Here is a 15,877-nt window from a genome sequence, read left to right on the forward strand (position 1 = left end):
CTATTCAAATAGGAACTTTTTTTTTTACATTCTCAAATTCATATCATATCCCTATGAAAACTAGGTACTGTATCCTACATATGTTGGAATTTATTTTACAAATTTGTACATGTACCTATTTTACCTCTTCCCGGATTGGTGCCTTTTTTTGATAATTACCTATTCTATTTAAATAGGTTTTTCCGTATTAAATAGGTACTTTTCTACATTTTTATGAAAACTAGTTGCCCTCTCCTACATCTGTGAGAATCTATTGCTATAAATTTGTAGCTTTACCTTTTCAAATAGGTACTTTTCTATCCTTATAAAAATTAGGCTTCCACATTTGTTGGTCTATATTACTACAAATTTGTACATATACCTAGTCATATAGGTATTGCATATTCAAATGGGTATGTTTATACATATTCTTATAAAAAATAGATACCATTTTCTACATTCGTGGGACTCTTATTACTATAAATTTGTACTTTTACCTATTCAAATGTGTTTTTCTATCCTTATGAAAATTAGTCTTCTACATGTTGGACTATTATTGCAAATTTGAACATATACCTATTCTAACTATTCAAATAGGTACTTTTTCTATCATGAAAATTAGTCTTCTACATTGGACTATTATTGCAAATTTGAACATATACCTATTCTACCTTTTCAAGTAGGTATTACCTATTCAAATAGGTATTTTTTCTATCCTAATGAAAATTTGTCTTCTACATTTGTTGGACTATTATTGCAAATTTGAACATATACCTATTCAAGTAGGTACTACCTATTCAAGTAGGTACTACCTATTCAAATAGGTATTTTCTAACTATCGAAATAGGTACTTTTTCTATCCTTGTGAAATTACTGTTCTACGTTTGTTGGACTATTATTGCAAACTTGAACATATACCTATTCTACCTATTCAAATAGGTACTACCTATTCAAATAGGTACTACCTATTCAAATAGGTACTACCTATTCAAATAGGTACTACCTATTCAAATAGGTACTACCTATTCAAATAGGTACTACCTATTCAAATAGGTACTTTCTGCCTATTTAAATAGGTACTTTTTCTATCCTTGTGAAAATTACTGTTCTAAGTTGGACTATTATTGCAAACTTGAACAAACTTGCAAATTTGAACATATACCTATTCAAATAGGTAGTACCTATTTGAATAGGTAGTACCTATTCAAATAGGTACTTTCTACCTATTCAAATTTTTTCTATCCTTGTGAAAATTACTGTTCTAAGTTTGTTGGACTATTATTGCAAACTTGAACTTGCAAATTTGAACATATACCTATTCAAATAGGTAGTACCTATTCAAATAGGTACTTTCTACCTATTTAAATAGGTACTTTTTCTATCCTTGTGAAAATTACTGTGTTCTAAGTTTGTTTGACTATTATTGCAAACTTGCAAATTTGAACATATACCTATTCAAATAGGTAGTACCTATTCAAATAGGTACTTTCTACCTATTCAAATAGGTACTTTTTCTCTCCTTGTGAAAATTACTGTTCTAAGTTGGACTATTATTGCAAACTTGAACAAACTTGCAAATTTGAACATATACCTATTCAAATAGGTAGTACCTATTTGAATAGGTAGTACCTATTCAAATAGGTACTTTCTACCTATTCAAATAGGTACTTTTTCTATCCTTATCCAAGTTGTTTTCCACATTTGTTGGACTTTATTATTGCAAATGCGTACATATTCTACCTATTTGAATAGGTACTACCTATTTGAATAGGTACTACCTATTTGAATAGGTACTACCTATTCAAATAGGTACTTTTTACATATCCTTGTAAACACTAGTCTTCATTTGTGGGAATTTAATAATACAAATTGGTTCATGTACCTATTTATTATCATGGGAACATTCATGCACAATAATGCAAGGGTAATGAAAAAAGGCTTGCTAGCTCACACGCACCTGAAACGTAACTCAAAGTTAAATGTATTCGTAGCCATGCAGTCACCTATTCTACAAAAAACCTGCAGGAAGTTTTTTGTACATCCTATAATTGTCCCGAGTTACGTAGTGCAAAAAAACGGCAACGAATGTTATGAAGAGCCTTTGATGGGTCCTTGAGACCCTCCCTTCCCCATTCAGAGGCTTTGGTTTTCTCGTCTTCCTGGCTAAATGACAGATTCGAGGCTAAAGGACTGAGGAAGTCGAGTAGTCCCTTTGTAACGTGCAGGTGGGACTAATAAGTGAACTGCTTCATGATTGAGTTCTCTGTTTTGTGGCATCATGGCCTCATTTTCTATGCTGTGTTTACTTTGTAGATTCTATGTTTAGGTCCCCCCCCATTTTTTTTTTTTTTAGGGACAATGAAGAATCCCCTGCTGCTTGTATTTCTTCAGCAGGGGGGGGGGGGTGCCTCTGGCAGGCTTACAATATCTTGCAAGGATGTAGTGTGGATTAAACTGGGAGAGCTTTCTAAGTAGCACCACAAAGGAGCCACCATATTAGCCATCCCAGAAAGATTACAGAGACCCTAGAATTTATTTATAATTGTTGGTAACATAACCACTGTTTACACTGCAACTACTGTATGTAACATTACACATTGTACTTATTTTAGAAACACTGCAGAACTTTCAATATTAAACATTACAGGGCAAGTAATTATCAAAAGAAGGCACCAAACCGGGAAGGCTATGTAAGGTAATTATCAAGAGGGCACCAAACCGGGAAGTTTATGCAATTATCAAAAAGAAGGCACCAAACCAGGAAGGCTATGTAGCACCATCAAATGTGTGGAATAATCAGAGGCCGCTAAATATCACCAAGGATGCAAATACGAGAACAGAAATGCATAAGGTGAACGATATTAAAAGCATCTGATTCACCAAGAATTCCATTGAGGGACAAGTGACTGCGAGGCACGGTCGGAAAGCAAGATACACACTCGTCCTGGAAGTCAGGACATTCAACAAGGATATGCACAACTGTAAGAGGGACAGTGCAATTTGGACAATAAGGAGCAGGGCGGCACTCCATTAAGTGACCGTGAATTAGGCGCGTAGGGCCAATACGCAACCTTGCTAGAGCCGTTTCCCACCGCTGGTTACGGTGGTAGGAGGGCCACGGGGAGACACTACACTACGAGTACGCAGTTTGTTACCAACAACAGAAGACAACATTCCTCCAATCCTGCCAACGGGCAAGGATGGAGGAATGAATAACCGAATAAAAGTCGGAATAAGGAATGCCTTTACAGGAGATGGGACAAGAGCAGACAGCTTCCCTAGCGGCAGCATCCGCACGCTCATTTAAACACAAATATGGCTGGGGACCCAGCAAATCTCTACGGATTTAAATTTACTGGAGATAAACATCCAATGTTGAATCTCGACGACCACCGGATGAACTGGATTAAACGGCGATGGGTCATATTTTGCCCAAACCCCCCTGCAGTTTTTAAAATGTCTGAAATGCCGGAAATTTGACTCCCGAGCGTGATTTTTGAGCTGAATTCTGACTCTCTGCACCTATTTTCAGTTTCAAATTACGACTTTTTATACCGAAAATATGCCAATTACTGTAAACGGCGATGTCCCTGACTGTTAATTCTTACTTTATATATTTTAATATAAACGTTATATATTCCTTAAATTATATTTGAAACTTTGTATATTTACATGTTCAATATTAAGTTTTATATAATATCAACTTTGTTAAGTCTATAATATAAACCGTGTTTAATATAAACTTTATATAATTACTTACTTTATGTGAACTTTATATATTTACATGTTCTGCAGAATTTAAGTTTTCCTGTTTTCCCTCGGGTGATCCCGGTTGCCGGTCTTCCGGCTTCCCTGGGATGTCCCCAGGGGTCGGGTCTCCCTGAGCGGACAAGCGTCGCCCCTGGCGACGACTCGTGGACAGGTCCAGCCCTCCGCCCGGGCCTGCTACGGGGCACACGCCTGGTCGTGCTGCCACGTGGCACGGCGTTCCGTGGCGCGCTCGGTTGGGCTGTGTCCCGCCCTTCCTGTTCCCTTTTGGGTGCTAATCCACGTGGCTTTGCGCCACGGCTTCCCACGTCGGGGCTCGGGCCGCCTTGCGCCCGTACGGCCGCGCCTGTGTGCGCCCCCCCCCCTCCCCTTTTCGTCTAGGCCCTGAGCATGCCGTGTGGCAGCGCGTGGTTGGTAGGCCACGGGGTCCTTGCCGTGTGTGGTGTGTTCTCTGCTAGGCACGTCGCCCTCGGGCGTCTCGCCCGGCCGTGTTGCCCGGGGTGTTAGCCCCAGGCCCTTCGGTGTCCCGGAGTCCCCAGGTACGTCTTCCCCAGAGTGGCGCCGATCAAGATGTCCCCAGACGTCCGTCGGCCGGTGTAAGTCCGGCATGTAGTCCCCAGACGTACGTCTGGCCGGTGTTGCCCGGTGTGTTATTTCAAGCTTTCCGCCGTCCAGGCCCTCAAGCACTTGCCCTGCTTGCCTGGGGGGTAGCCAGGACCGTTACTCCATGTCCTCCGTCTGGCCGGTGTTGCCGGCAGGTTGGTTCCCAGGCGCTCCCGCCCGGCCAGTGTAGCCTGGTGTGTTTGACTTAAGCGCCCTGCACGTCCGTTGTAGCAAGGATTCCTCCTACGTCGTAAGTTCATCGTTCGTCCGCCTGCCCGTCCGCCTGTGTCGTCTGTTGTTCTTCTTCGTCGGAGGGAGACGCCGGCGTTGGAGCAAGGACACGAGATCAGCTCGACGACGACGGCAGGTTTACGTCTAACGGTACGCACCACAGGCCCTGGGTTCGGCGTTGCCGCCGGCAATCCAGGATGACTTCGTTATGTCCGTTAAGTCCTCGGCGTCCAGTTCCAGGGGCCGTGCCCTGGACAGGGGGGTGGCCCCCATGTTGCCTGGGGCACGGTATCCTCCAGCAGACTTCCCGCGACATGCCTTGCCCTTATTCATATTTATGTTCTACATTTCAGCTCCGACATGCCTCTGCTTTCAGATCACCTCGGATTCACTTTGCCCCAGCCTAACTTTACTCAGGCATTCGTAGCCTTGTGCATGTCGTACGTTCAATCTTCGCGTCCGCTGTGTCACAGTTTGCTTGTTCACTTGTCCTTGACTTTGACATCTGACTGTCCTTGACATCTGACGGAAACCTTGACAAAAGAGCGGCGAGGGCAGGCGGAGTGAGGCGGAGCCCCGTTTGCGCCCGTATTTAATACGGCCCCAAACTGCCCGTGCAACGCCGCGGGACGGGCTGCGCAATTGTTTCTTTCTCCCCCGCCAGAAACATCCCCGCTTGTGATGCAAGCAGTGACCATTTTCTGACCAGGGGAAGAAAGATACTGGCAGTATGGGGCGTTAAAGTTTATTGAAGATTAAATTCTGCAGAACATGTAAATATATAAAGTTCACATAAAGTAAGTAATTATATAAAGTTTATATTAAACACGGTTTATATTATAGACTTAACAAAGTTGATATTATATAAAACTTAATATTGAACATGTAAATATACAAAGTTTCAAATATAATTTAAGGAATATATAACGTTTATATTAAAATATATAAAGTAAATATATAAAGTAAATATATAAAGTAAGAATTAACAGTAACAATTCCAAGGACTAGATTTAACTTAAAAGGTACACCCGTAGTAAGTATGAGACCTTAGCCTATAGTGACATGGAAACTAATTCTGCAGAAACCTAAAGGTTAACTGGTACTAGAATTAAGGCCGAGTGCAAATGTGTAGTAATTATATAACACTAGGATATAACAGGCAGGACACAAAGAATAACTAATAAGTGAGAGACCACATAACACGTAATGTACCCGGCCAAGAGGCCGTAAAAGACCTAATGGATAAGGAGAAGGGGGTGTGACTACAAGTAGGGCTTACTAGCACCTAGACTGGGCAAAGTATTAGCTGCGGACAGCGGGACACTTGGGGACCGGCGCTGCACCCCCACCGCAGGCCAGCGGCCGGACCCCCCCCCCGAAGGGCGAGTGCCAGCTGGCCGCGTGAGGCACTCAATGTAGCAGAGCAACAACGTCCCGTCTGACGTAGGATGTGAGCACTACTCTTCCGCCTGCCGTTTGCCATTATTTCTGATGTGGCGAGCCCGTCCCGAGACAGCTGGGTGCGGAGCATAGTCATCTGAAGTCAAGCCTAGCGCCGAGAGGGCAGCGCGTAGGATCCTGGAGAAATCTCGCCTGGTGACAGGAGCGCTTGTAGGATCTGTGCTTGTAGGATCCGAAGAGTGTTGATTCCTGACCATGTAAGCGATACCTGGTCCAGTCGGAGCGTGCGTCGATTTTTTGTCGCGTAGCTCACCTCCCCCGGGCTGAAAGATATAAGGCAGTAAGGGTGGGCAGAAGCGGCGTGCAGTGTTATCGTGACAGGCAAGAGCACAGACGAGAGGGAAACCCTAGCTGAATCAATACGGAGACGAAAAACGGGGGAGGGAGCCCGGCAGCAGGAATTAAGAGAAACCTTAATTAACAATCCTGGATGAATAAAGAGCATCCGAATAATTATACTGTAGCAATGAAGGGGGGCTAACAAATCTAAGAATCTTCCAGCAAACGGAAGGGGGAAGTACCTTTGCTAAGAGCAAAGTTGGGAGAAAACCGGTAGGAGAACAGCAAGGAGGCACAAAGCAACTATAACAGGGTAAGACGAAACACTATAAATCTTGAATATAAACAATACATATACCAAGAAAGGGTATAACAACTAAGCAACATATACATAAACAATAAAATGGAATAAGAACCAATTCTTAAAGCCAAATCTATAACATGCTTGTGTCCTAATCGGATGTAGAATGTGAGCGGGGAACATTACCCTTGGTCTCTATCCCATCTCTGCCTCCAGACGGGTGATTGGGCTGGATAGAAGCCAAGGAGTCTGCCTTGAGTGGCCGCTGAGTGTAGTCTTGTGTTGTCAATGAGCGTCTGCGAGCCGCAGCTAGTACGCCGTGAACTTCGGCAACATCTTTAGAACAGGAGCAAAGTGAAATCGACGGCAGGGAGCTGCCATTCAGTAACTAATAAGGATAATAATAAGAATACAATGTCGTAAATAATCGTACAATGAAGAATACAATGTAATATCGTAAATAACAGATGACGGCAAGTGCCGCAGAATGGAAGAAATTAAGAAAGCAACGCCAAACCATAATAACAATTTATATTTTAATAAAATAATACTGGAATGACAGTAACGGTACGGAGTAATATTAATACTGCCATATAGCCCAGCAAATAAAGAGAAGATAATAGTATTAACGTAGGCCCTGGGCGGCTGCATCCCGGCACCACTGCGTGCGTTGATGGTGATCAGAGGAATATCCGGCTCGCGTTCTCTTCCTCGCCGCAGTAGGGTGTGAAGGGGGGGGGGTTCCGGCTTGTCGTGGCTGCGAATAAAGGGAACAGAAGAAACCGGCATTGAGCGCCAAGCGGCCAGAGCGCAGTGGAAGGAATAGCGGTTGGAGGTAAGGGGCCCCTAACCTAATGATAGATGAGGTAAAATTAAATAGAATACTATTACGTAGTAGGAAACAACAATGGCGAAGGAACAAGAAGAGTAAAATAGCCCAGAAGGCCGGATGGCCAAAGAACGTTAGCGACCTATGGCCAACAGCATGCTGGGTGCGCTGGCCAACCACAAGCTGGCCGACGTCATGCTAACTGACTGGCTTGAGCTTGCCGAAAGGAAGGCCGAATGGCCAGTTTTTTGCATGACACCGTGCGCGAGGCCATGCTAAACTTCTCGGTAGCATCCAAATGTAACTTAACACTTTCGCGTTCCACAGACTGAATAATTCGTCATTTATTTTTCTACTGAATGTGTTCCAACGACGCAATACTGAGTCACTCATTACAATATTTTTTAAAAATTTAAATTTTATCAGATCAATCTGGTAGTGGTTTTAAAATAAGCGCCTTTAGATTGCACACAATTTGATACCAAAATCAAAGATATAACATGAAACTTGATGTCCAAACACTTGAAATATTATAAATAGGTCTATGGTCTGAATATTAAAATATTTGTTAAAATTCTATTTATTGTCCTATTATCTTGGGACTTGTTTTAAAATGTGCGCCTTTTTATTGCGAACAATTTGATACCAAAATGAAAGATGTAACACAAATATTTATGTCAGAACACTGGAAAGATATAAATAAATTTGTGATGATTAGCGTCCAGAATTAAAATATTTGTTAAAAATCCAGTTATTGCTCTATTATTCTGGGACTAGTTTTAAAATAATCGCCTTTTTATTGCGAACAATTTGATACCAAAACGAGCGACGTAGCACGAAATTTGATGTTATCAAATTGAACGAGTTGAACATTAGGTTGCAATGTACAAAATGGTGCTCGTTCATGGGTAACTTTAGGCTTTTCTGCGGGGAGGCACTCCAGCCTTTTGTACATTTTATTCATACACATCTGTAGGGAATTTAATTGCGAACACAATGATACCAAAATGAGCGACGTAGCACGAGAATTAAGGTAAAAAAATGGAACGAGAATGCACATGTTACTGATTTTGTGCGTTTTTGCCGACTTTACGCTTTGCTGTTGGGAGTCACGCTAGGCTTTTGGACATTATATTTATACACACCTGTAGAGAATTTAATTGCGAACACAATGATACCAGAATGAGCGACGTAGCGCGAGAATTAAGGTGAGAAAACTGGAACGAGTATACACATTTGAGTGTCACCGCGCGCTTACCCGCACGGAGGGGCCACGATCCCCCTGTCAACCGCGAGTTTCCACGGAGCGCGAAAGTGTTAATGTACTGTCGATACGATGAAGAATGGGTGGTCAGATATAATGCACAAAATTCAGAATAGAATATATAATGAGGGAAACGAGTGTAATAGGACGAAATAACCGGAGGAGAAAAAAAAATTGTGGGGGGGGGGGGGCCACCCGAATGCACTGCAACTAGCGTACCTTAGCTGAAAATAACTTAAAGGCACAGAGGCAAAGCAATAGATTAATACAAATCCTAATTGATAGTCCCTTAATAACAAATTGAACGTGAAACTTAAACAAAGAGTAAATTGCGGGAGAAAAATTTTTCCGTAATAAATACAAATCAAATTGCGAGTCCAACAATAACAAAATTAACAGACACGCAGACGTAGGAGGAACCGATAAGCCGCGGCTCGCGCACCGCTAGCCATACCTAAACATACCTAGACAGGAAGGGGAGAAGCATAAAGGTGGCCCAGCAAAAGACTAGTAATTAGTAATTAGTAACTCTGCAAATAGCACATCCTGGCTGACTTAATAATTTACTTAGTAACTCTGCAAATAGCACATCCTGGCTGACTTCTTAATAATTTACTTAGTAACTCTGCAAATAGCACATCCTGGCTGACTTTACTTAATAATTTACTTAGTAACTCTGCAAATAGCACATCCTGGCTGACTTTACTTAATAATTTACTTAGGAACTCTGCAAATAGCACATCCTGGCTGACTTAATAATTTACTTAGTAACTCTGCAAATAGCACATCCTGGCTGACCTTACGTAATGACGTAAGGCAAGGAAAATGAACAAACATACTGAACACAGCAACGCAAAATTAAACATGCGACATGAGCAAAGCATCAACTGTCGGAGTAAATTAAGGTAGGCTGTTTGGGAAAAGGAATCCGTGGTAATCTGAAAGCAGGAGGCATGTTAGTGCTGAAATGTAGAACGTAATTAAGAGGAAGGGCAAGGCATGTCGCGAGATGTCTGCCAGTACAAAATAAGAAACCTTCCATATAAGCGTATAAAATCTTAATTTACATTGTCTTAGGAAGGCAAAGAACGGGATATCATTAAATATACGACGTTCCCGACGACGCTTCGACGCCGCCATCTGCTGGAGTGTACCGTGCCCCAGGCAACGTGGGGGCCACCCCCCTGTCCAGGTCACCTGAATAGGGCAAGTCATGGCACGTGAAGTCTGCAGGTACAAAATAAGGGTATACAATCGGCGTGCATATATAACCATTTTTACATTAAGAGAACGGAGGGAAAGCATAACAAATATAACCTGATAAGTAACGTGAATAAACTGCAAGAGCCAAGCGTAAATACTGTAACCACTGAGGAAACTAAACTGCAAAGCTAAGCATAAACTACTGTAACTACCGATGAAACTAGGCAAAAATGCAGGGCCAGGAGACGTGAAGCTAAAATAAGGGCCCGCGAATACTGCAAATAGCACATCCTGTCTGACTTTACTTAAAATTCTTAGGAACTCTGCAAATAGCACATCCTGGCTGGCTTTACTTAATAATTTACTTAGTAACTCTGCAACTAGCACTGCCTGTCTGACTTTACTTAATAAATTACTTGGTAACTCTGCAAATAGCACATCCTGGCTGTCTTTACTTGATGACGTAAGGCAGGGTAAAAGTGGGCAAGCATACTGGACACAGCAACGCAAAAATAAACATGCGACATGAGCAACGCATCAACTGTCGGAGTAAATTAAGGAGGCTGATTGGGAAAGAAAGTCCGAGGTAACCTGAAACAGGAGGCATGTTAGCGCCGAGATGTAGAACATAATTATGAATAGGGCAAGGCATGGCACGTGGTATCTGCAAGTACAAAATAAGGGTATACAATCGGCGTGGAAATATAGCCATATTACATTAAGGGAACGGAGGAGATGCATAACATAAATATAACCAAATAAGCGACGTGAATAACTGCAAGAGCCAAACGAAAGTACTGTAACTGAGGAAACTAGGCAAACTGTGCTATTATAACATAATTACAATTAATACAATTATAACATAAATAATTATAAATTGCAAAACAAAGTATGCTCAAAATAAAGCTGGACTATAATTCGTTAGAGAAACGGGATTAACACTTGTAAGTTTCCACAGTCGGTGGCTGTGGAAACGTTCCGGGCTACACCGGCAGATGAAACGTCTGGATAAACCAGCGGCCTGGGGGGGGGGGCCCCACTGTGACTTCCGGGCTACCAGGCAGACAACACGTCTGGATAAACCAGCGGCCTGAAAGACCACATATTTATATGGCCAATGTAAATAAGATACCTGAATAACATCGCCAGCTTAACTCACCACAGGAAGAACGTCGGCTGGACATGAACCCCCGAGCGCAGACAGCGAAGACGGCAGCGGCTATGACAACCTTCGTGGCTACATTGGGCAGACAAAACGTCTGGAGAAACCAGCGGCCTGGGGGGCCGCAGTAGATTCCGGGCTACACCGGCAGACAACACGTCTGGATAAACCCGCGGCCAGAAAGGCCGTGTATTTATATGACCAATATAAATATAATACCTGTAGAACATCGTCGGCTTAACTCATCGCAGGAAGGACGTCGGCTTAACTCATCGCAGGAAGGACGTCGGCTTAACTCATCGCAGGAAGGACGTCGGCTTAACTCATCGCAGGAAGGACGTCGGCTTAACTCATCGCAGGAAGGACGTCGGCTGGGGAGCAGCCCCTGAACGCAGTCAGCTAAGACGGCAGCGGCTGTCAACCTTCCTGGCTACGTTGGGCAGACTAAACGTCTGAATAAACCAGCGGCCTGGGAAGCAGCAGTATCTTCCGGGCTACACTGAGCAGACAATACGTCTGATAACCAGCGGCCTGGAAGGCCGCAGTATATTCCGGGCTACACCGAGCAGACAATACGTCTGATAACCAGCGTCCTGGGAGGCCACACATGTCTGGATAAGCCAGCAGCCGGGAGGCTGCAGATTCTTCTGGGCTACACCGGGCAGACAAAACGACTGTAAAAACGTTTACTGGTACTGGTAAACGAAACTGGTACTGTCTAGCGTCAGTACTTAATAACTTTGACAAAGTCAAGGAAACAAGTATAAAGGTAAAACAGTAAGTAAAATGACATGCACTTAGGCAATGCATAATTAGTAATAAATTGCTGATGGAACTAATCAATACGAGTCCGAGATAAACTTAAAGGGAGAGGCATGAGGCCCGAAGACAGCAACTAGGACATCCTAGCTGACTTTACTTAAAGGTGAAGCATAAGTTAAACAATTGTAAACCAGTAAAGTAAAAACATGCAGCAAGGGCAATGTAAAATGCAGGACATTTGCTGAGGAAACTAAACATAAATGCAGGGCCAGAAGAAACTTAAAGCAAGAGGCAAGGGCCCGATCCCGACAACTATCACATCCTAGCTGACTTTACATAATAACTTAAAGGCAAAGCAGAGGTTAAACAAACGAATGTAAAACCAGCAAAGAAACTAGCAGCTTGACACTGCATAAAATTCATTAATAAATTAAGGAAACTTATGGAAAACAAGTCCATAAAAACTTAAAGCTAGAGGCCGGAGGCCTGTGACACAGCAGCTAGCATCACCTAGCTGACTTTACATAATAACTTAAAGGCAATAGCAAAAGTTAAACAAACAAATGTAAAACCAGCTAAAGAAAACATGCAGCTTGACACTGCATAAAATTCATTAATAAAGGAAAGTTATGGAAAACAAGTCCATGAAACAAAGCTAGGAGCCAGAGGCCTGAGACACTGCAGCTAGCCTAACCTAGCCGACTTTACCTAATAACTTATAGGCAAGCAAAGTTACACAAACCTAAGTGTAAAACCTGCAAAAGAAAACATGCAGCTTGACACTGCATTAAATTCAATAATAAATTAAGGAAACTTATGGAAAACACAAGTCCAAGAAAATTTAAAGCTAGAGGCCGGAGGCCTGAGACACAGCAGCTAGCATAACCTAGCTGACTTTACCTAATAACTTATAGGACCAAAAGTTAAAACAACCTAAATGTAAAACCAGCTAAAGAAACACGCAGCTTGACACTGCATAAAATTCAATAATAAAATGAGGAAACTTATGGAAACAAATCCAGAAAACGAAGCTAGGGGCCAGAGGCCTGTGACACTGCAGCTAGCCTAACCTAGCTAACTTTACCTACTAACTTAAAGGCAATGACCAGAAGTTAAAACAAACCTAAATTTAAATCCAGCTAAAGAAACATGCAGCTTAACACTGCATAAATTTCAGTAGTAAATTAAGGAAACTTGTGGGAAAACAAGTCCACGAAAACAAAGCTAGGGGCCAGAGGCCTGTGACACAGCAGCTTGCCTAACCTAGCTAACTTTACCTACTAACTTAAAGGCAAAGACCAGAAGTTAAAACAAACCTAAATTTAAATCCAGCTAAAGAAACATGCAGCTTAACACTGCATAAATTTCAGTAGTAAATTAAGGAAACTTGTGGGAAAACAGGTCCATGAAAACAAAGCTAGGGGCCAGAGGCCTGTGACACAGCAGCTAGCCTAACCTAGCTGACTTTCCCTAATAACTTATAGGCAATAAGCTAAAATTAAATAAAACTAAATGTACAACCTGCAAAAGAAACAGGGAGCTTGACACTGCAATAAATTCGTTAATAAGTTAAGGAAACTTATGGAAAACTAGTCCATTAAACTTAAAGCTGGTGGCCAGAGGCCTGTGACTCGGCAGCTAGCCTAACCTAGCTGACTTTACCTAATAACTTATAGGCAATAAGCAAAAGTTAAAACAGACCTGAATGAAAAGCCTGCAAAAGAAACATGCAGCTTGCCACCATTAAATTCATTAATAAATTAAGGAACTTATGAAAATACAAATCCATGAAAATTAAAGCTAGGGGCGAAAGCAAAGGTAAAATTACAGTAAATATTGTAGCGTGAGGAAACACACCCTGACTAACAGTCAGACTGTAAGGAAGGACATATAAAGAACGTAAATAATAAATAACGGCATAACAGAAGTCGCCCAACAGCATACCTCACGTCGACTGGGTGGGGAGCGGCTGAGCAGATGGGGAAGGAGAGGGTAGGGGTGGACAGGCCTCCTCCCGAGTGTGGTTCAAATAACAGCCACCTACTGGAGAAAAACCCAGTGCCCCATAACACCGAGGGTCACCTTCCCCTCTAGGACCACTGCACCTGCATTTGGTCACCAACGCTGAACCAACAGGCGTGCTTCAGGGCGCGCGCGCCAACAAAGAGACACACTGGTCTGACGCGCCAACACAAACACTGGTCCCGCGCGCCAACAAAACACAAAAACTACCTTAAATGTTGAGAAGGGCAGGACGCCCCTAACGGGTCGCTCCGAGTCGTTGTCGCGAGGAACTGTTGTAGGGTCCATGCTGTGAGAACAGTTGAGCGGGCTAAACTTCTGTGTTTACGACTCGCTGAGCAGCAGTGAGTTTTGCGAGGGCAACGGCGAGGGCAGGCGGAGTGAGGCGGAGCCTGAATCTGAATCTGAATAATACAGGAGAAGATGCCCATTGGGGCGAGCCTTGAAGTGGGGACAGCTGAAGAGTAGTCGGTGAGAGGAAATGCTGAAGTTGAAGAAAAAGTGCCAGGGCTAAACCCAGCTGCGTGGCAATACGTCGATGCTGCAAACAACCCAACAACTGGCTAGGCTTGGAGGCGGGTCTGGAAGGCGGCGGTGGCAGTGCTTCAGCATTGAAGGTGGAAACAATCAGTCTTCATGTGGTGTCTTCTTCTTCTTCAATTTGGTGTTTCTTCTTTCTTCTTGCTTCGAGTAATCATTTGATGTTTGTAATCGGCGTAGTCTGGTGGGAAAAGGTCCTTTGACAATGTGGTTTCGTCGCATTCAACGAAGATTACTTCGTTCCTTAGTATGTACTTGGAGTTTGGATCATTCAGCAGGCATTCCGCATACCTTGTGTTGAGTATTTTGCTGGAGAGGCGTCTGTATTCGGGAGTTCCAAGTGTAAGTTCGGAGCCTCGATTGATTGATTGATGAAGATTAAGCCACCCAAGAGGTGGCACGGGCATGAATAGCCTAAAAATGTCAATATAAATATATATATGTACATGGTATTATTTAGTGATGATAGTATGAGTATGAATGTTGATGAGTTAGGCGAGGAGAGGGAGGGAGTGGTAGCCAGTGGCGGGCTGCCATTCAGCATACCAACTTAGTTGTTTGCTATGGTGAACACAAATGTAGATACAGTACAGTGGGGCCTAGACTTACGATGGTAATCCGTTCCCAGAGACAGATCGTAAGTCAAAATATCCTAAGTCGAAGCGATTTTTCCCATAAGAAATAAAGGGAATTGAATTAATCCGTTCCCCACCTTCCAAAATATTAACTTACAAATACATTTTATACTGAATACAATTTTGTTCTCTAACTACAATATAGTACATATGTTTATCTTACCTTTATGGAGGACTCTTGATGGTGTATGGAAGATGGTGATGAGGGTGGAGGAGGAGAGGTGTTACCGTTTGGAAGGGAAGTCCCCTTCCATTATAACATCAGGCAGTGATGACTTTTCTGGGATACACTCTGGCATGTTTTGCCTGCATACCACTTGAACCTGCTTGTGATTCATTGCTTGCTTGTCTTACTAAGAATCTGTCTAAAAACACTTGTTTTTCCCTACATTTTAACACTTGTCTGTAGTAAGACATCACATTGTCACTGTAACGGCCTGCTACAGCTTTATCTAGGCGAGTTTTTTCAACAAAACTTTGCAGTTCTTCCCATACTTCACACATTTTCTTATTAATGAGGAAGGTATATCCTCTACTGCCTCAACTCACAACTATTTTCTTAGGTTGAACCTTACCACTGACTTTCTGGGACCCATGGCGTGATATATAATAATCAGTTTTATGTTCAAAAAGCAAAAAATCACCACAAAAATGGAATTTCTTATAGGCGTGATCGTCACTAAGTGGACAGCTCTAGTAAACTGAGGCAGGTTGGCCTGCGTGACCGAGAACCACGTGCACGGTCGACCCAAACGTGTACCAACAAATATCGTTAGTCGACAACACTATCGCAAGTCGAGTCGCATTTTTCGATCAAATTTACATCGTAACTTAAGAC

At 42.8% G+C, this 15,877-nt stretch overlaps 1 long non-coding RNA gene across 1 annotated transcript; it reads right to left on the reverse strand.

Annotated features, from left to right (window-relative positions):
- Positions 1 to 1,852: 1,852 nt before the first annotated feature.
- Positions 1,853 to 14,068, reverse strand: LOC138353098 (uncharacterized). The gene is made up of 2 exons (XR_011223047.1): positions 6,809 to 14,068; positions 1,853 to 6,305 (listed from the first exon to the last, which is right to left on the reverse strand). It is a non-coding gene; the product is annotated as an uncharacterized lncRNA (long non-coding RNA).
- Positions 14,069 to 15,877: the final 1,809 nt, after the last annotated feature.

Source organism: Procambarus clarkii, chromosome 56 (assembly GCF_040958095.1).
Source record: "Procambarus clarkii isolate CNS0578487 chromosome 56, FALCON_Pclarkii_2.0, whole genome shotgun sequence".
NCBI classification, from domain to species: Eukaryota; Metazoa; Arthropoda; class Malacostraca; order Decapoda; family Cambaridae; genus Procambarus; species Procambarus clarkii.